Source organism: Chrysemys picta, chromosome 7 (genome assembly GCF_011386835.1).
Source record: "Chrysemys picta bellii isolate R12L10 chromosome 7, ASM1138683v2, whole genome shotgun sequence".
Taxonomy (NCBI): domain Eukaryota; kingdom Metazoa; phylum Chordata; order Testudines; family Emydidae; genus Chrysemys; species Chrysemys picta.
In genome coordinates, this window is record NC_088797.1 from 54,446,711 (window position 1) to 54,467,444 (window position 20,734).

At 50.1% G+C, this 20,734-nt stretch overlaps 1 protein-coding gene across 8 annotated transcripts in view; it reads right to left on the minus strand.

Annotated features, from left to right (window-relative positions):
* Window positions 1-20,734, minus strand: part of PDLIM1 (PDZ and LIM domain 1) — a 91,357-nt gene that overhangs the window by 61,231 nt on the left and 9,392 nt on the right. Inside the window, exon 1 of one of the 8 annotated variants that reach the window (XM_024107990.3) lies at window positions 6,820-6,842. The exons of the other annotated variants lie outside the window; for them this stretch is intronic. The gene's annotated coding sequence lies outside the window, so the exon portion shown is untranslated. Of the gene's footprint in view, window positions 1-6,819; window positions 6,843-20,734 lie in introns of those variants that run through there. 8 annotated transcript variants of the gene reach the window in all.

Consider the following 20,734-nt stretch of genomic DNA (forward strand, 5'->3'; position numbering starts at 1 on the left):
GTGATTGGCTGAACAAGAAATAGGACTGAGTGGACTCACAGGCTCTAAAATTTTACAATATTTTGTTTTTGAATGCAGTTTTTTTGTACATAATTCTACATTTGTAAGTTAAACTTTCACGATAAAGAAACTGCACTACAGTATTTGTATTAGGTGAACTGAAAAATACTATTTCTTTCCTTTTTTTTTTTAAACAGTGCAAATACTTGTAATCAAAAATAAATATCAAGTGAGCATGGTACACTTTGTATTCTGTGTTGTAATTGAAATCAGTATATTCCAAAATGTAGAAAACATCCAAAAATATTTAAATAAATGGTACTCTATTATTGTTTAACAGTGCAATTAATCACAATTAACTTTTTTTAATCGCTTGACAGCCCTACGTCAGATGCTAAACCGAGCTCATTAACACCTGTAGTAATTACAGAGTTTACAGAAGGTGCGGTAAAAGCAGTGGCATTCACCACAGCATCCTAGCATAATTCCAGTTCAGCTAGTTACAGTCTGTCTCCCTTAAATTCACTTTGCTCTTTCAGCTCAACACTATGCTTGGCTTCTTGTCCTAAACTGTTGCCCTGCTAAACAGCTGCTGTGCTTTTCCTCAGAGGTGAGTGCATTCAGTGCTGGGTCAAGTGATCCCTGACTAAGCTTACCAGAGATTGCAAGCCTTAATAAGGGCATGGCTACACTTGCAGATGTAGAGCGCTTTGAGTTAAACCAGGCTTCGGAGAGCGCAGTAGGGAAAGTGCTGCAGACTGTTCTCACTGACAGCTGCAAGCACACTGGTGTGGCCAAATTAGCAGCTCTTGCAATGCCACAAAGAGCAGTGCATTGTGGTAGCTATCCCAGCGTTCAAGTGGCTGCAACATAATTTTCAAATGCAGGGGGTGGGGTGTGACAGGGAGTGTGTTGTGTGTAAGTGGGGGGGAGAGAGAGGGGTTTTTGGGGTGCTGAGAGTGTGTTAGCATGCTGTCTTGTAAGTTCAGACCCCCCTCTTCCCCTGCCTCTCTCTCACACACTCACAGCAAGCAACATTCCACACTAATGGCTTGCTTTGTCCCAGAGCAGATAAGCATGCTGGCTGTCAGAAACGGAGCTTTGAAAGGGCATATCCGCATTCCTACAGCCAATTCCAAAACAATGAGAAGAGTGGCCACTTGACTTAAGGGGATTATGGGACGTTTCTGGAGGCCGATCAAAGCGCAATAATGCAACAACACCTCGTTCACACTGACGCTGGGGCCAAGGCGCAACAAGCGTTATGCTTTTCATGGAGGTGGATTACCAGGAGCGCTCCAGCTGCAGAGTCCAGGCGCTCTAAGTGCCTTGCTAGTGTGGACAGGTTGGGAGTTAGGGTGCCCAGGGCTGCTTTAACGCACTCTAACTTGCAAGTGTAGCCATCCGCTAAGTGTGTATAGAGCAATTTGAGCTCGTGGGAGAAAAGGCACTATGCAGAAGTACCGCTAGTGCAATATTAATAGAGGAAAACAGAGAAAAAGTCTAAAATTTTACATTTCAGACTGATGAACTAAATTACTTATTTTTTCCACTTTATGTTAAAAGGAGAATTTAGAAACTGAGGCCCAGATTCACAAAGGTATCTGCACTTAAAGTGTTGCATGTCTACACTTACAGTGGTACAGCTGCGCCGCTGCAGCATGTCTGGTGAAGACATTCTATGCTGACAGGAGAGCGCGCTCATCAGCATAATAAACCACCTCCACGCGTAGGTACTGGAACGAGGGGTGCTGCCGCACCCCCTGGTTTGAAGTGGTTTCCATCATATACAGAGTTTACAGTTTTATTCAATAGCTTTCAGCACCTCCACTATACAAATTGTTCCAGCATCTATGCCTCCGCAAGCGGCAGAAGCCGTGTGGGTGGGAGAAGCTCTCTCACGGACATAGTGCTGTGCACACCAGCGCTTCGGTCAGTGTAACTTATGTCGCTCAGGGAACGGGGGGAGGTTATTCACACCACTGAGACACAGAAGGTGTAGTGAGCCATAGCCCTAGTCACAGGCACCGACTATTCAAATTGCTGGGGGGTGGTCGACCCCCGGCTCTGCCCCAGCCCCCACTCCACCCTTCCCCCCAGGCCCCACCCTCACCCCATCCCGCCCCAACTCCACCCTGCCATGCCTCTTCCTGCTCAGTTCCACCCCCGCCCCAGAGCGCGCTGCATCCTCACTCCTCCCGCCTCCCTCCCAGCCTCCAGCATGCTACGGAACAGCTGCAGGAGGCGGGCAGGAGGCTCAGGGAGGCAGGGGGGATGCACTGCTCCATGGGTCCTGCCAGTGGGCAGGAGGGGCTGGGGGGAGCTGATAGGGCGGCTGCCAGTGGGTGCTCAGCAAAACCATTTTTCCCCCATAGGGGCTCCAGCCCTGGAGCACCCACGGAGTCTGTGCCTATGGCCCTAGTCACCTAATTCCCCTTGACTCCAATGGGAGTCAGGCACCAAATACCTTTGAGGGTCTGGGTCTCAGGCCCTGTACTGCTGTCAGGCCAGAGCAGGTGGATCCCTGCGCCCACACAAAGCTTGACGGACTTTGTCAGGAGGAATGCACATATCCAGCTGCAAGATCGGGGCCTAACTTAGGGCTTCTCTTCACACACAGTGCTGCTGCAGCAGCATAACTGCGCTAGTGCAGTGGCACTTTAAGGAAGATGCTCCTACACCGACCGGACAGCTGCTCCCATCAGCATCGTTAATCCACCTCCCCAAAAAGCGGTAGCTATGGCAACGGGAGAAGCTCCCCTGCTGACATACTGCTGTCTACATGTGTGGGGGGTTAGGTCGATATAACTGCGTCACTCAGGGGTGTGGATTTTTCATACCCCTGAGCGATGTAGTTATACCGATATAGGTCTGCAGTGTAGACCTGTCCTAAACAACATTCATTTGCAACATTGCAACCACCAAGCAAGGTCCTTTAATGGCCCCAGGGGAAGAGGATAGTGATCAAACCAGGGATTAATCAATTATTTAAGAAACTAGCCTAAGGAAATGAGAAAACTGGACTGATCTGAAACATAAGCACAGGTTAAACCAGGGGTCTCAAACTCAAATGACCATGAGGGCCGCATGAGGACTAGTGCATTGGCCCGAGGGCCACATCACTGACACCCACCCCTTGCTGCCCCCGGCCCCGCCCCTGCCCCCATTCCAACCCCTTCCCCGAAGTCCTCACCCCAACTCTGCCCCCTCCCTGCCCCCAGGGGGTGCAGGAGGGGTGCAGGGTATGGCAGGCGGCTCAGGGCAGGGAATTGGGGTGTGGGGTGCAAGAGAGGTGAGGGGTGCAGCAGGGGGTTGGGGTGCAGGATGTGGCAGGGGGCTCAGGGCAGGGAGTTGGGATGCGGGCTCCAGCCCGGCGCCACTTACCTAGAGCGGCTCCAGGGTGGCAGCACTGCGCACCGTGGCCAGGGCAGGCTCCCTGCCTGTCTTCCTGCCCTGGCCCTGCGAAGCCGCTGGAGTCCCTGGGGGGGAGGGGGGAGAGAAACGGCGCCATGTGCTGCTCTTGCTCCTCCAGGTACCACCCCCAAAGCTCCCATTGGCCGCAGTTCCCCGTTCCCGGCCAATGGGAGCTGCAGGGGACAGTGCCTGGAAGCAAGAGCACGGAGCCCTCTACTCCCTCCCCCCCGCCACCGCCTGCGGCTGCAGGGACATAGTTCCAGCCGCTTCAGGGAGCGGTGCGGGGCTCGCGGCGCCATGGGGTAGGCAGAGGGGCAGGGGACCGTGGGGAGCTTGGTGGGCCGCACGAAAGAACCCATGCGGCCCGCATGTTTGAGACCCCTGGGTTAAACCGTGCCTTGGAGCCAGGACACACCTAGTTTATGAACCTTCTGCAAGGGAACAATGATTTATTCTTTGGACTCATCCTACTTTTCAGCGTGCTGGAACAGCTATAAAGTAGTTGAGCAAGCCCAGCTGAGCTGTCAGTTATACATATACATTGTTTATAAGATTTAGAGAGCTCCTAGTATGGGCTTGCAAGGCAGAGAACCTCCCCTGGCAAGAGAGGGAAACTTACACCAATGTGCATCAACCTCAGACAGACCCTGTCCGTTGTGACGCAGTTATTGTTTCCCTTAGGCTGCCCTGTGTATCCCATCACAGCTGCAGTAGGACACTTCCTGCAGATGGAGGGGTGCCAAATAATGAGATATTATTCTCTTCACACCTCTCTTCTATGACTGCATCATGCCCACAGCTTGACCTGGACACTTGACACCAATCCAAAGATCTTCAGATGTGTTAAAAGAAAGTGCTCATGTAACTGCCTCCCACTTTAAATCACTTAAATAGGCAATATATTTCCATAATAGCTTAATGCAGAACTAATGGAAGGGTCTGCCATATGCCAGATACTGAAAACATCCACCTACTAAAATTTAAACCCTATCCCAAATCAAAGCTCTCAAACACCCCTAGTTTTGGGAAATTCAGATCAGGATCTAATCTTTGCAGCTTAGATGCATCACTAAGGGAACTGTGCTCTGGTGGACTGAGACTTGAGAGACTGGGACCTGGTATCCCTGACTTGGCCATCAACTTGCTCTGTGACCTTAGGCCACTTTGTGCCTTTGTTTCCCCAGCTATAGAATGGGGATACAGCCTGTTACTCCACTTGGAAAAGGCACTGTCTACAGACATTTTCATTTTTTCTTATTATTCTCTGTAAATCAGATAAAATTCAAAGTGGTTACGAAAAATAATGCACTAGCACTACCAATGCGATACTGCCTTAGACTGATCTAGGCAGTTTGCTCTTCCTCCCAGTACAAGCTAATTCCTAATAGCCCCCCCAACACTGCTTACATCTAAAAGCTTTAACCTATAGAGTCTACAGACAGCCAAAGGCATTGACACATGAGCCTGCTGAACAAAGCCTGATGAATCACAACTCCATAGGGCTGACCAATGCTCAAACCATAGGGCTGAGATAGTGGAGGCTGCAGAAAAACTTATGTTGTGGTTGCTCTGCACTTGAGGTATTGTGTTACCCTCCACTGCCTGCGTAGGGATGGTACGGGCTCACAGCCATTTTGGGGGCGAGGGGGCTGATGCAGACCCCAGCCCAAGACTAACACATCTCACCTAAGCAGAGGTTATAAGGGTGCCTCGTAAAGCAAGAAAAGCAAATTAGAAATAAAAGTCTTTAAAAACCCACTTCTGTCATTCTGTAAATAATGATTTGCCCTGAAATGTAACCTTCACTAAATCCTTCACCTGGCTGCTTCCAGCCTGCATTTTCTGTGCCTTATACCCAACGTGTCAGCACAAGAGGGGGAGGCTAGCAAAGGGGAATGCCAGCCCCTCCTTCCTGAATGATTAATGAATAGAAATAAAATCTCCTCTTCTCCTGCTTGACTCAGCTGGCATGATCTGTGTCTGGCTCATTTCCCCACTAATGCTGCGTTTGAAATTCTCCCTGTTACAAATTAGGTCCGTAAAGTGAAAATCCTTCCAAACTAGAAAGGAATTGCATAGAGTTGCAGATAGGAAGATGTACGGTTGCCTTGTTTGCATTTCTGTCCCAGGCTTATCCTCCAGGGAAGATGGGGAGAGATGTGCGCATGTGTGGGAAGGAGCATGGATGAGGGGAAGCAAACTGAAAAACACTCCCTCTAAACTGTGGCAATCAGTGTCCAACCTGCAAATCCCAAGGAAAGGGACATCCAAAACTCACTGGAGGCTAGCATATAGCTACCACCACTAGCCAATCAGAATTCAGACAGCAAGCTTCTGGGAGCCAGAAAGCCAATGGACTAAGGGGCTCTCCTAACTTGTGAGGGGTTGCCAAATTATGGAACAGTCCCCATCTCCCTACCCCCAAGCAGAATGTGAGAATATAGGGCTCTGCTGTAACTGTTTTGTCATTTATTGTGCTCCACTAGCTGTGCCTCATCTTAGACCAGATACAGCTCGGGTCACTTCTGAGTAACCTGCCCTGAAAAGATACCCAGCCTCTGTGCCTTGACCACAAGGGACAGGCTGAGCATGAGACATTGACCTGGAGGGGGAAAAGAGAGCAAGCAGTCACCTTGAAAAGTGCAGGTGACATTCTTTTGGCCAGTCATGCCCTTTGAATCCCCTTCCGGCTGTGGGGGGGAAGAGGACCAGGGAAAAGGCGATTTGGAGAGAGATTAAGAGGATGGGAGACCCCTAAACCTCACTGCTGGAGACCCCCTCTCTAGGGCTGCCAACTTTCTAATCGCACAAAACTGAACATGCCTGCCCTGAGGCCCGCCCCCTCTTCGAGGCCACGCTCATGCCCCACCCCTTCTCTGAGGCCCTGTCCCGCTCACTCCATCCCCCCTCCCTCCGTTGCTTGCTCTCCCCCACCCTCACTCATTTTCACCGGGCTGGGGCAGGGGATTTGGGTGCAGGAGGGAGGGGGGGTCAGGGCTCCAGCTGGGGGGTTTGGGGTGTGGGAGAGGGCTCCGAGCTGGGGCAGGGGGTTAGGGTGCGGAGGGAGATGAGGGCTCCAGCTGGGGGTGTGGGCTCTGGGGTGGGGCCGGGGATGAGGGGTTTGGGGTGTGGAAGGTGGCTCAGGGCTGTGGGAGAGAGTGCAGGGTCCCAGCAGCTAAAAGGCTAAAATGGTATACCTTGCACAGGAAAACAATATAGTAAAAATCCTGACTTCATTTCGATGCTTTGCTATAGACACAGTAATCCCATACCCATAGGATAGTCAAGAAAGATATACACAGAGGAGAATAATTGAATTACATCCCCCCTTCTTCCTCTATCTTTCCTTTCTTTCTCTTCTCCTGAGACTCTTCCCCCATCTTCAGCAATCTACATAAACCTTACCTAAAGAGGGTCTTGACCAGAGCCTGGAGATTTTCAAAGTGAGATCTTCCTGTTCTCTAATCTGAGATCTCTTCCACTGAGCAAAGTCACCTAATACTTTTAACAGCAATTTTTTGGTAAATCCGTCTTGTCTTAGCTTCCCTTCGGTCAGCAGTGCATAAAACTTGGAGACCTATGGAAACTCTAGAAGTATTTTTAACCAGACAAATATAATTCTGTCTTGGGCCCCTGAAATCCAAGATCAGTGGAACCATTTTAAATGAGGTCCAGTTCACGTGACTTACCCGGCCAACATGTGGAAAGGGCCAAACAAACCATAACCCATAAGGCACAGGCTTGATCCTGCACCTTCACTTGGCAAAGTGACCATTGAAATCAATGAAATTTTTGCTTAAGTAACAACTGTCCAGAGGTGAAAGTAAGCTGGTACGGGCCGGTACGGAGGACCAGTAAGAAAAGGTGCAGTACCGTACTGGCAAGAAAATGGAGCATTCTCTCCCTCTCTGACTCCTCCTCCTGGCTCCAGCAATATTGAGGGTCCAGGAGCCCAGCTCCACAAATGTTCGGGGCTGGGTCTCCCCCCTGGCCCCACCTGCTGCCCCCCCCCACGCCTCCCCTGAGTGTGGGCTGGCCCCCCTTTGCTGCCCCCGTGCACCTCCCCGGGTCCCAGGAGCTGTCTCTCCCCTGAAGCTCCATGCTGCCTGCCTGCATTAACTGCTGCTGCAGGGTCCTAGTGCCCCGCCTCCACTGCTGCAAGGGCAGGCTGCCCTTCCCCCTCAGACCCTTTCATTTTCCGGTGGGACCCTCCACCTGTACAGCCACCCCCCTGCCCGCTGTCACTGCTCTTGCCCCACGCTGGGCAAGGGGCAGCCCCATCCCCCACCTCCAGTGAGGCTACAGTGAGGGGCAACAGCAGGGGAGGAGGCACACGTGATGGCAGCCCCCCCGGCATGGCACCTACCACAGGGGAGGTGAGGGGGATTCCTGGACCTGAGAGGGGCCCTAGGAGCACGTGAAGTGACAGTGGGTGGGTGTGCTGCCGGGGGGGGGGGGGGGGGGAGTAGGGGATCCCTACCCCAGAGCTCGCTGCTGCCGGCAGGGAGAGGGCTGGGGGGAGTCCTCCTCTCTGGCTCCAGTCCCAGGGCAGCCTGCCTGCACCCCAAACTCATCCCCAGCCCTGCCCCACCCCAGAGCCCACACCCCCATCCAGAGCCCTCATCCCCCCACACCCCAACTCTCTGTCCTAGCCCTGAGCCTCTCCAACACCCCAAACCCCTCAACTCCAGCCCCAGCCCTCATCCCCATGCACCATAACCCTCTGCCTCAGCCGAGTCCCCCCCACACCCCAAACCCCTCATCCCCAGCCACACCCCAAATCCACCCCCAGCCTCACCCCACAGCCCTCAGCCCTGCACCCCCTCCCTCCACACTCCCTCCCATCTCCAAACTCCTTCCTAGAGCCTGCACCCTGCACCCCAGTCCCTTGTCCCAGCCCAAGGCCTGCACCCCAGACCTCCTCCCCTACCCAAACTCCCTCCCAGAGCCTTGGGCAGATGGGGGGTGGAGTTTGGGGGGGCAGAGTTTGGTCAGGGGCAGGTTCTGGGCACCACCAAAATTTCTACAAACCTGCCACCCCTGCCTGCAAGAGCTGGTGCACCATACCGGGATGGACCGGCTTCCTGAGGCAGCAATTTAAAGGGCTGGAGTCCAGGGCCCTTTCAAGTGCCGCCAGAGCCCCGCTGCCAGAGCACTGGGGTAGCAGCGGCGGGGCTCGGGTGGCGATTTAAAGGGCCCAGGGCTTCTGCCACCGCTACCACCCTGGGCCCTTTAAATCGCTGCTGGAGCCCCACTGCCGCTACCCCAGGGCTCCGGGGACAATTTAAAAGGGCCCGGGCCCTTTAAATAGCCCCTGGAGCCTGCCGGAGCCCTGGGGTAGCGGCGGCAGGGCTCTGGTGGCTATTGAAAGGGTTCAGGGCTCCCGCTGCCTCTACCACCCTGGGCCCTTTAAATGGCCACCGGAGACCTGCCGTCGCTATCCCAGGGCTTCAGCAGCAGGGCTCCGGAGACATTTAAAGGGCCCTGGAGGGTAGCGGCAGCCAGAGCCCCCGGCCCTGCTGCTGGAGCCCCGGAGCTCCGTCAGCAATTTAAAGGGCCCAGGGCTCCGCTGCGGTAGCAGAAGCTAGAGCCCCGGGCCCTTTAAATCGCCCCCAAACCACAAGGCTCCCAGACACCTCTGCAGCTGGGAGCTCAGGGGGTGATTTAAAGGGCTTGGGGCTCCCAGCTGCTGTTACCATAGCCCTAGCCCTGGGCCCTTTAAATCCTGATTTAAAGGGCCTGGGGATTTAAAGGTCCCGCCTCTTCCAGTGGAGGCCACGCCCCTCCTCAGGACTCCGGAGTACCAGCAAGTCCTTTAAGTTACTTTCACCCCTGCAACTGTCACACTGGGCCCTGTGTTTTAATGGTTCGGGTGTCAGTGTGGATAGGAGGGAATCCTCTGCTAACTTCTCAGACTGCTGAAGTCACTGGGAGTTTGTCATTGGTTTGAATGACAGCAGAATCAGTCCCTCGGTTCATAGCTCCTCCTTCAGAGTGAGAATCAGGACTGAGACCAGGGTGACTTAATTGCTTTCATTATCGAGCTGGACATGGGAAGAGTGAGGGTTTGACTACCACATGGGAGTATCCAGCCTGGGGTCGAGTAATTGAATTTGCATTGCACAAATAAGTTGCTTTTGATTGGAAGTTGAGCAATCCGCTGCCTGCCTCCCCAATTCCCAGCCCTCTCTTTGAACAGCAGCAAAAAACCCTCCTCTATTAAAAATTTGGTCCCACCATCAGTCCACTGTAGCCACATCTCACATATGAAAGTAAGTGCTGTCAAGCTGTGCCAGCATGTCTGACCTTTGCTGCCTGAAACCACCATCAGCAATTTTTGTAGAGTAGCTCTTGCCAATACTATATCACTCCCCTTATCTGTTGTCCCCAGTACTTCCTCAATGTAGATACTTAAATATATCCATTGTTACATCCGCTTCGTGTGAAGGACAAGTTACCCAACTAGACTGTGCTGGTGACATTTAATGAGGCTCCTACCTATAGAGAACAGAATCGTGCTTTATGGCATAAAGGGGAAGCTCATTTCTCAGAATTACTGAGAGCAGAGTGGTGCAATAGGGCTCCATCTAAAGCAAGAGACATGGGAGGACCACCTATTCAATTCATTCTGGCCTACTCCTCCTCAGCCAGGCACCTATCTTGTCCACCTCTTGCCTGCCTCCGTCATCACATTAGCCCCATGGCTTTGGGTGACCCCTACTCCACATATGTGATGCTGTATGGAATATGTGGAACACTTTGTGATACCAATATTATAAAATTGCAAGGAATCTGACACGATATGCCATGTAAGGTATCTGTGAAAATGTTATGATTTGCCAAGTATAATAATCTTGTTTGTATCATCTTTGTATTGTGAGTTAGACATGTATGGTATATCTGAGCTATCCCTCCTTGTGCTGTGTTTCTGGGTGACACCCCCAGACAGATTGGCATCAGCACTGCCTAGCCTGTTCAATGGCCCATCAAGGGTCATCAACTGTACAATAAACCCATTGAAAGGAACCAGAGAATACATCTTATGGGTCAGCAAGGCACGTGGTATGTCTGTGGATAGAGAACTAAGGCTTTTCCAAAATTCCATGCCATGTGCTGGGTAGCTTGTGTTTGGGACAAAGGAAGTACAAGCCGCACGGCAAAAGACTATAAGAGGCAGCTGCATCATCTCCATTTTGTCTTCAATCCTGCTTCGTATCTCTGGAGGAACTTTTCTACAAATGAAGCTCTGAACAAAGGACTGAATGACCCATCCAAACTTTGGATGTGTTCCAGAGGGACTTTCAAGCCAGCAAAGTCACCAATATTGCTAAGAACCTGTGGACTTTGAAGTCTCCGTATGTATCGGATTGCTTCACCATTTCACAACTCTCTTCTTGTTCTTTCTTTTTTCCTTATAATAAACCTTTAGTTTTAGATGCTAAAGGATTGGTTGGCAGCGTGGTATTTGGGTAAGATCCAAACCTATACAGACCTGGTAACATGGCTGACCCTTTGGGGTTAGAAGAACAGTTTGTATATGTGAACAGAGTTTTTTAAAATAACTTCTCACTGTACTGGACCTAAGTGCTGATTGGGATCCAGAGAACTGGAATGCAATAAAGGGGGCAGTGTGATTTCTTTTGTAGTTTCTTGATAACCAGTGTGGGGGATCTGAAGCACAGTCTGTGACTGGTTGGGGAGTTTAACTTCAGTGTTAACCACTAGTTTTGGGAGTATCTGCTCTCCCTTTTGCAGCCTGCCCTGACCTTTGCATTTTCAATGAGGGTTATCCCAGGCACAGTGGGTCACAACATACATAAGCTAGCAGAAGGTAATCAAAAAATAAGATAGCAGAGGGAAAATTAAAAAAAAAAAAAAAAGGCCTGAGAAGAGATGCCAGCACCTCAATCAGGAGGAGAAGAATATCTAGTTATATTGTTGCTGATCAGCCAGGTGTATGGCCACATAGGCTAAAGTGGGTTCATACCTATTAGACATATGCCAGTGTTAAGTTTAATCCTTTGCCACCCACCCACATTTCTGTTTTGCCATATTCAGCATTTGAAATATTATGTTACATGGACTTGCTTTCTCCTAGTTGAAAGCCTGTAGCTGGTCAACACAGATCAGAGGCTAAGAGAAAATTGAAACAAGCAGGATTTTCCTCTTCAGGCAGGAGGGGGGAAGACCCAAACAGGCATGCTCCCTTCATATTGTTCCATAAGATTTGGTTTCTCAGCTACTGCAACAAGCTATTTTGTACCTTTACAGTCACCCACTACAGCAGAAGAGAGAATCAGCCTACTAGTGGCCCAACCATACACTGGTGCTAGGAGAAAGCAATTATAGCTGGCATTCTAGTGCTCTAAAGAGAAGTCAGAAGAGAAGCCTCCCTGAAATCAGCATTCTGTTGCACAACCACCCCTGGCAATACCCGGACCATTAGCATGTTCTTATTTGCTTTTGAGTTGTATTTACTTAAATGGCTGGGCCAGGTGACAAAAGGTTTGGTTTTTCACATAACCCTTGAAGAGCACTGACACAAAATGGGGAAAGGCAGCCATCTGACACGACAAACTCTGACCTGGCCCAGTTCCTTCCCTAGGAATACAATAATCTCAGGGTGAGAAATATAACATCTTCATCTTACAAGGAGAGCAAATTCTGCCCCAGCCTTTATGATAACAGTTAATGCCCAGGTGGAAGTCGCCTGGGTACTGGCTCATTTCTAAGAGACCATTGGGAGCGCTGGACCAAGAAGGGTTTCTGTCAGCTGGGATTTTTGGTAGGCGCAAATCCCTGCCTTCACTGTTCCTTGCCACTAACCACCCCTTACCCTGAAGCCTGTGCCAGTGTCTGATTTGTCCATGACACTAGGAAAAACGGGGGAGGCAGGTCAAGCTGGGAATTTGCTGAAACTGACAGAGTTGGCACCCATGCAAGTTGCATCAGGACCAGCAGGCCACGAGTCACATTGTAAGAGAACCATCCTGGGCCATTTCTATACCAGGCAAAAATGGGATCCACCATTCACCACTGGAGCAGCTCCACATAGGGCAGCAATGGGGCAATCTGCAGGACAGACAGTGCTTTGGCATTTTTACTCCAAGCAGGATCTACTGATGCTGCAATAATGGACATCTGGAGCCCCACCATGCTACTGCCTCCATCATCGCTAAAATACAAGTGGAGCTGCAACAGTAGCCACCAGGGGTGAATTACAGGGCCTGTTTTTGCCAGTGTAGATACAGCAGTCTGATGCATTTAATTAGGAGAAAGGCAAGAGAATGGCAGTGGCCCCTGGTATGCTGGGTTGGCCATGGAAGGAGCTGAGCAGGCAGAATGCTCCTCTTCAGAGTTCTATGGGCCAGATTGCATTGGCTACCTTGACAAATGCTGTAGTGAAAATGTAAAGAATGACATGGTGACTTAAGGAAAGGGTTCCCTGGTGTGCGGTCGTCCTTCATGCCCATTTCACTAGCCAACAGCAAGAAATTAGCAAATGTGCCCAAGCTGATACATAGCCAGTGGCCAAGAGGTTATTCTGCTCCAAGCTCATCTTGTAAAGTGATCCACATTTTGAAACAAGATTAAATGTTTCTTGCCAGCCCTCAAAACACTAAACAGTGAGCGGTGCTGCCCAACAATGGACCCTTACTTGTCTGCCAATTACCATCCATCTTAGTTTGTTTAATTATTTAAATAAAATAACATCTAAAACAAACTGAGGAGCCCTCCATTTATGCTGCACAAACCTATCCAAACAGTAACCGACATTAGCAACAGAGGGTCCTGTGGCACCTTTGAGACCAACAGAAGTATTGGGAGCATAAGCTTTCGTGGGTAAGAACCTCACTTCTTCAGATGCAAGACAGAGGCTAACCGACATTAGTTAGCATTTGATACAGCACCTTCCATCCCTAAGCACTTTGCATACTAAGCACATAAGGCACCAGTGATAAAGTCACCAAGTGCGGTGTAAGGTACCAGCAAGCCAGTCCATGGTGCATTGCTCAACAGCTAGAAGAGAGGGGAAATGCAGCAGATGCCTACTCTACTGAAGGATCAGGCATTCTCCAGTGTCTACACAAATCTTTGTTTTTAAAAGGTCTCATCCCAGATTTGAATGGATAGGTCTCATTCAAATTATTCAAATATTGGTTTTGCCATTTAGCCCCCACCCCACGTCCCACTTCTAAAGGCCATCAAAAGCCCATGAGGGACAGGCCAGATGTTACCAAAAAGAGATGAAGTTGGTCTCAAAGGAATGTGTGGGGCCAGAACTGGGCACCACAGGGTTTATTCCCGGTTCCTCCCATCAAGAGGCTGTGGAACTTTGGGCAAATCATTTTACATATGAGGAAACAGATCCAAAAAGGTGAACTGGGGATGATACCTTCCTGCCTCCTAGCAGAGTTGGGGTTATTAGTGGAAGGCATCCTATACCTGCAAAATGTTTTGTTCAGGTTTTGGAAGATAAAAGGAATGCAAGTTACCACTTCTCGGAGGCAGCCCTAGCTTGCTTAACCAGCATGTCAACAGCAGCTCATCAGGATCTCCTAGACTTCAGCACCATTACTGCAGAGAGAAACTCATGCTTCCTACATCTCAAGTGGCTCCCAGGGACAAAAAGGGTTTTCTTCCACATCAAACATGCATGTCTCCCCTTCACTAATCACTCTCTCTTCTAGTGCACATTTATCGTGCCAATTGTGAGTGAAAACCCTGAAGGTGTGTCCCAAACATGTCCCCTGCCATATGGCAGGGTAACAAAGCAGTGCAGGGGCTTGGTGCACACACAGGTATTTCTCCCCCACCCCTTGTGTCTCTAGGACTACTGGTGGTGTTCAGCTTTCAACAGCAATGTCGGGGAAGGGGAGAGATTTCTTGCCCTCATTTTGGCATGTAACGATTCAGCATTCCTTCTCCCACCTTCCTAGAGCATATGAGATGCTACCAAGGGGAAAAGGATGTCCCTATAAATACACTGGGTGATTAACCAGAGGAAGTTCTTTCAACAACTCCAAAGCAGAACCCATTGCCTACCCCAGCAACGATGACTGATCTCATGCAACACAACATCACAAGAAGAGACGACATCTTGAGCAGTTTCATCCTATGGACCAGCCACCTCTCCCACAGATGGCTGTAGTTTCCAGTTATACGAAATTAGAGACAGAACTAAACTCACTTTAATGTGAGGGGTACTGTTACAACCCCTTGATTTGTAACGGTGGTATTTATTTCATCCTCTTGAGTGCAGGATGCTCTCAGACACAAATGTGAGAAGTAGGGACACACCTCTCTCCACAGGAACAATGGCCACCTGAGAAGCCCAACCCACACCACAACCCCAGCAGTTGGGAAGAGGGAAGGCCCTGGGATTCCTAGCATAGCGCTGTAGTGTCCCTGCATCCTACACAGAGGTTTCTTAAGGGGTTCTGGCTAATAGGTGTCAGATCAGTTGGAAGCCACTCTAGTTGCTGGAAAGGAGGAGGAGAAGGAGAAGGGGATCTTTCCCTCACTGGTTCTTGCATCCTGGCTCCTGCATATGGGGAGGCAGGCAGCATCACATAGGTCCACCTTTAGCAGATTGCCTTGCAAGCATAATGAAAGCTTAAATTCTGCAGAAATTGCTGGCCTCTGTCCTACCACTCTCACAGGAAAGTTTCCCACTCCTCAGTGGCAAGGAGCCAAGAACATCCAAGACCTCACACACGTATTTCTTAGACAAGCAATCCCACTGAAGCCACACTTGGGTATGGGTTACAGGCCCATGCCCCATTACTCTTCTATCCAAGCTTGTACTAAGATACCTGAGATACATTATCGCTATTGAACAGCCCACCCCAGAATCAGCTCCTCCCCTAGCCTCACCCCCACCCCAAGGAAGTTCAGTGCTGGCTTTCATCAGTACAGACTCCAGCTAGCATTAAACCCTTGAGGAGCTAACCCAGGGGTAGGCAACTTATGGCACATGTGCCAAAGGCGGCACGCGAGCTGATTTTCAGTGGCACTCACACTGCCCAGGTCCTGGCCACCGGTCCAGGGGGCTCTGCATTTTAATTTAATTTTAAATGAAGCTTCTTAAACATTTTAAAAACCTTATTTACTTTACATACAACAATAGTTTAGTTATATATTATAGACTTATAGAAAGAGACCTTCTAAAAACATTAAAATGTATTCCTGGCACGCAAAACCTTAAATTAGAGTGAATAAATGAAGACTTGGCACACCACTTCTGAAAGGTTACCAACCCCTGAGCTAACCTAACAACTTTGGGATGATTAGAAGTCCTGACTGCATTTAAACGATGCAACAGTTGTGCTGTTCCTAACCTGAGTCAGCTGCCCAGGTGTTTTAATTACTCACCACCTGAATAGCTCTTTCTGCCTGTACAGACTACTATAAAGCCACAAGATTCATTGCACCCCATTCTATGGGAGTAACGTACATAAAACAAAAATGACACTAGGACTGGCTGAGAAGAGGGCCAGAATCCTGGAGGTGCAAGGATGGCATAAAGCTACATTTGTCCTTTCCCTACCACTTCTTCCCCAGCCTGTTCCTCCTGATGATCCACCTCAGAATTGGAGCCCAGGAGTCTGTCAGAGACACGGAGCAGTCAGGGCTAGGCAGCACCATGGAGGATCTACAGTTCTCAGTGTAGCAGGAACAATCCACCTCTCCCAACATTACACACACACAGCCTGAAAACCGACAGCCAGCTCAACCCAAAATCCAATTACAGTAGCCACATCCACTGTTTCCTTTGGCAGCAGGTGAAGCATTTCAGTTAGTCTCTGGGTGTAAAAACCCTCCCCGTACCTAACCTAGACCTCTACTTAAATTTCATACCATGGCTACAGGTTCTTCTTCCTGCACATGGAAAAGGTCCCAGCCCAGATTTTGGTGGGACCCCAGCAGGTATTTGCATATTGTGATCAGGTCTCCTCACAGGGAGCAGGGTGAACGTAGCACTAACCCCAGCAGGTTTGTTTCCATGCTTATTTGAGCTGAGCAGCTCAGCACACAAAAAGGATTTTTATTCCCAAATATGTCTTTTAACTAGCTTTTACTCACCCCCATTGAGCTGCTCTTCTCTTCCTGTATCCAGCTGTTTACTAGGGTTCAGGGGCTAGATTCAGACTGGTATAAACAGGTGCAACTGCTCCAAAGTCAAATGAGCAGCAGCTATTTACACCAAGGATAATTTTACACTGTTTACATGGATTTTAATGAGACTATTTGTTCCATTGAGTTGGGTAAACAAGATTTGGTCCCAGGTCTGACTTTGGGCAATAAAATCCAAGTTGTAACCCCTAAATCAACTTTCAACTAAATCAACAGTTTACAGAAAAGACCTGGATGAACCACTTAGTGGGCTTGGAGGACTGTGTTTAAACTTTATACAGGTATCTGATTACAAAAAACTCGGGCCTTATTTTGCTTTAAATCCTAGTCTCTCTCTCTCTCCTTTTAAACTTCATTAATAGACTGTGTCAGACTGAATTCATTGTGGCAAATTCAGGCCATTGTAACTGACATTGTATATTATGTGCATTTTTAATCTCATACACACATATAACCGGGCTGACATGTGGCTTCTTTTTCATTAGGGAAAAGATGATGGTGCACCAACATGTATTGCTATACATTCAACTGCTTTGGGCATTTCACAGACAGCTCCTAAATTATGTGCAGATACATAGCGCAAAGAGGAGATTTATTTATTTTGCTATGACTCATTGTAGAGCCAAATCCCTCTCTGCCTCTTATTTTGTGTCAGTCAATTGCTTTTAAGATCAGCACAACCAACTGGCAGGGAACACAAAAAAAAGAGGGATTCAAAACACGGGCTTGTGGAGCAATTCCACACAGATCTGTTATTGGCATGATGAGCAGCTCCATCAGGTCGATCTGTGTAAAATGGTAAGAGAACAAAGGAAATAGAGGTCTACCCCTCCCACATTAGGAGCTGATTAAATGTGGGCTGTTACACATAAAGTGGGTCTAACTGCACTTCATTCAACAGGTACTTAAATTCCCTTTCCCAGATCCACTAATCTCATAGGAGTTTAAACTAGGAATAAACCAGCCACAGGACAGCCAACAAAGCCATAAACATGTCAGTCAGCAGCATGGAGAGGATTTGTGATAAGATCCATCACAACAATCCACAGCACATCATCATTAGAAGAGTAAAGTTATGGGGCCAAGTCCTGTTTACTGTACTCATGTGAGTAAATCAAGCAGGATTTGATCTATTGTATATTACACATATCTATACAAAATAGTTTATTTGTAATAAGAACTTGAAAAAAAAATTCCCCTCAAGCCCTACAACCTTAAGTTCTTTTTAAAACAAATCCAAACTCAGCAGTGTCTGCTACGCATCCCCTTTCAAAGGACAGTTACATTCACATGACAGCATCAAAGAGAGTGCTTGAGAAATCCTCTCAGTCTGCTCCAACATCATAACAATGCTCCAGCTGATTTAGAATCATAGAAGATTAGGATTGGAAGAGACCTCAGGAAGTCATCCAGTCCAAGCCCCTGCTCAAAGCATGACCAACTGCAACTCAATCAGCCCAGACAGGGTTTTATCAAGCGGGGCCTTAAAAAACTCTAAGGATGGCGATTCTATCGCCTTCCTAGGTAACCCATTCCAGTGATTCACCACGCCCCTAATGAAATAGTTTTTCCTAGGGTGACCAGACGTCCCGATTTTATCAGGACTGTCCCAATATTTCCTTGTTTGTCCCGCGTCCTGACTGATGTGCGGTCGGGACACTGGACAAACAAGGAAATGCTCCGGAGCCTGGAGCCCGGAAGTGCTCGCGCCCCCCCCCCTCCTGCCCCAACTCCGCCCCCTCCTCCCCCCATTTGCTCCCTCCCGGAATCCCCGCCTCTTCCCCAGGCTCACCATTCCTCCTCCCTCCACAAGCGCTGGAGGGAGGCCCGGGAGATGCAGGGGGAGCGTGGGGCCAGGGTGAGTAAGAGTCTGGCCTGGCCCTGAGCAGGCAGGACTCAGTCGGGCGGTAGGGAGAGTAGGGGGGCAGCCCGCGGAGCCAGGCAGCAGCTGTTCTCCCCCCCGGGCAGTGGGACTTGGGAGCAGCCGCTGCTGCAGCTCCCACTGCTGCGGGGGGAGGAAGCGGCCAATTGCCAAGCTTGGCGGCTGCGACTCTGGCGCCCGGGCCTGAATCCCCTGAGCCTGTTCCCCTGCGGGACCCAAGCGGGACGGGGGGGGGTGGGGTGGGGTTGGGGCCTGCTGCCCCCACTTCGGGGCCACCCAGGAATAGCACCAGCTGGGCAGCAGCCCAGACGCGACTGGCCAGGGGCTGGGCGCAGTGTGCGCGCTGCTGGGTCCCTGCAGCAGGCCCGGGCTTGGGGGGTTCGGGCCCGGGCTCCAGAGCCGCAGCCGCCAAGCTTGGCCATCGGCTGCTTCCTCCTCCCCCCCGCGGCAGTGGGAGCTGCAGCAGTGGCTGCTCCCGAGTCCCACTGCCCGGGGGGGGGGGGGGGAGAACAGCCACCACCTGGCCCCGTGGGCAGCCCCCCTACTCTCCCTACCGCCCGACTGAGTCCTGCCTGCTCGGGGCCAGGCCGGACTCTCACTCACCCTGGCCCCGCGCTCCCCCTGCATCTCCCGGGCCTCCCTCCAGCACTTGTGGAGGAAGGGTGGTTTTTTGTTTGTTTGTTTGTTTTGGCCCCGCCCCCCCCCCGCGTCACGCCACTCCTCCCCCCCCCCCCCCCCCACGTCCCGATATTTGACTTGGGTGATCTGGTCACCCTAAGTTTTTCCCAATATCCAACCTACACCTCCCCCACTGCAACTTGAGACCATTGCTCCTTGTTCAGTCATCTGCCACCACTGAGAACAGCTGAGCTCCATCCTCTTTGAAATCCCCCTTCAGGTAGTTGAAGGCTGCTATCAAATCCCCCCTCACTCTTCTCTTCTGCAGAGTAAATAATCCCAGTTCCCTCAGCCTCTCCTCGTAAGTTATGAGCCTCAGCGCCCTTATTTTTGTTGCCCTCTGCTGGACTCTCTCCAATTTGTTCACAAGCTTTCTGTAGTGGGGGCCCCAAAACTGGATGCAATACTCCAGATGTGGCCTCAACAGTGCCAAATAGAGGGGAATAATCACTTCCTTCGATCTGCTGGCAATGCTCCTACTAATGCAGCCCAATATGCTGTTAGCCTTCTTGGCAACAAGGGCACACTGCTGAAACATATCTACCTTCTTGTCCACTGTAATCCCCAGGTCCTTTTCTGTAGAACTGCTGCTTAGCCAGTTGGTCCCCAGCCTGTAGCAGTGCATGGGATTCTTCCATCCTAAGCGCAGGACTTGTTGATCCTCATCAGATTTCTTTTGGCCCAATCGTCCAATTTGTCTAGTTCACTCTGGACCCTATCCCTACTCTCCAGCGTATCTACCTCTCCCCCCAGCTTAGTGTCATCCGCAAACTTACTGAGGTTGCAATCCATCCCATCATCCAGATCATTAATAAAGATCTGCTCACCTCCTCCCCATACTGTGCTGCCCAGTACAGCAGCCTGGGAACTTACCTTGTCTGTGAAGACCGAGGTTAAAAAAAAAAAAAAGCATTGAGTACTTCAGCTTTTTCCACATCTTCTGTCACTAGGTTGCCTCCCCATTCAGTAAGGGTCCCACACTTTCCCTGACTACCTTCTTGTTGCTAACATACCTGTAGAAACTCTTCTTGTTACCTTTCACATCCCTTGCTAGCTGCAACTCCAATGGTACTTTGGGCTTCCTGATTACACCCCTGCATGCTCGAGCAATATTTTTATACTCCTCCCTAGTCATCTGTCCAAGTTTCCACTTCTTGTAAGCTTCCTTTTTGTGTTCAAGCTCACCAAAGATTTCTCTGTTAAGCCAAGCTGGTCATCTGCCATATTTGCTATTCTTTCTGCACTTCGGGATGGTTTGTTCCTGTGCCCTCAATAAGGCTTCTTTAAAATACAGCCAGCTCTCCCGCAGTCCTTTCCCCCTCCCAGGTGATCCTGACTATCAGTTTCCTGAGGGAGTCAAGGTCTGCTTTTCTGAAGTCCGGGGTTTGTATTCTGCTGCTCTCCTTTCTTCCTTTTGTCAGGATCCTGAACTTGACCATCTCAAGTTTGCCACCCACTTCTACTTCCCCTACCAAGTCTTCCCTTTTTGTGAGCAGCAGGTCAAGAGGAGCACAGCCCCTAGTTGGTTCCTCCAGCACTTGCACCAGGAAGTTGTCCCCAACACTCTCCAAAAACTTCCTGGATTGTCTGTGCACAGCTTTATTGCTCTCCCAGCAGATGTCA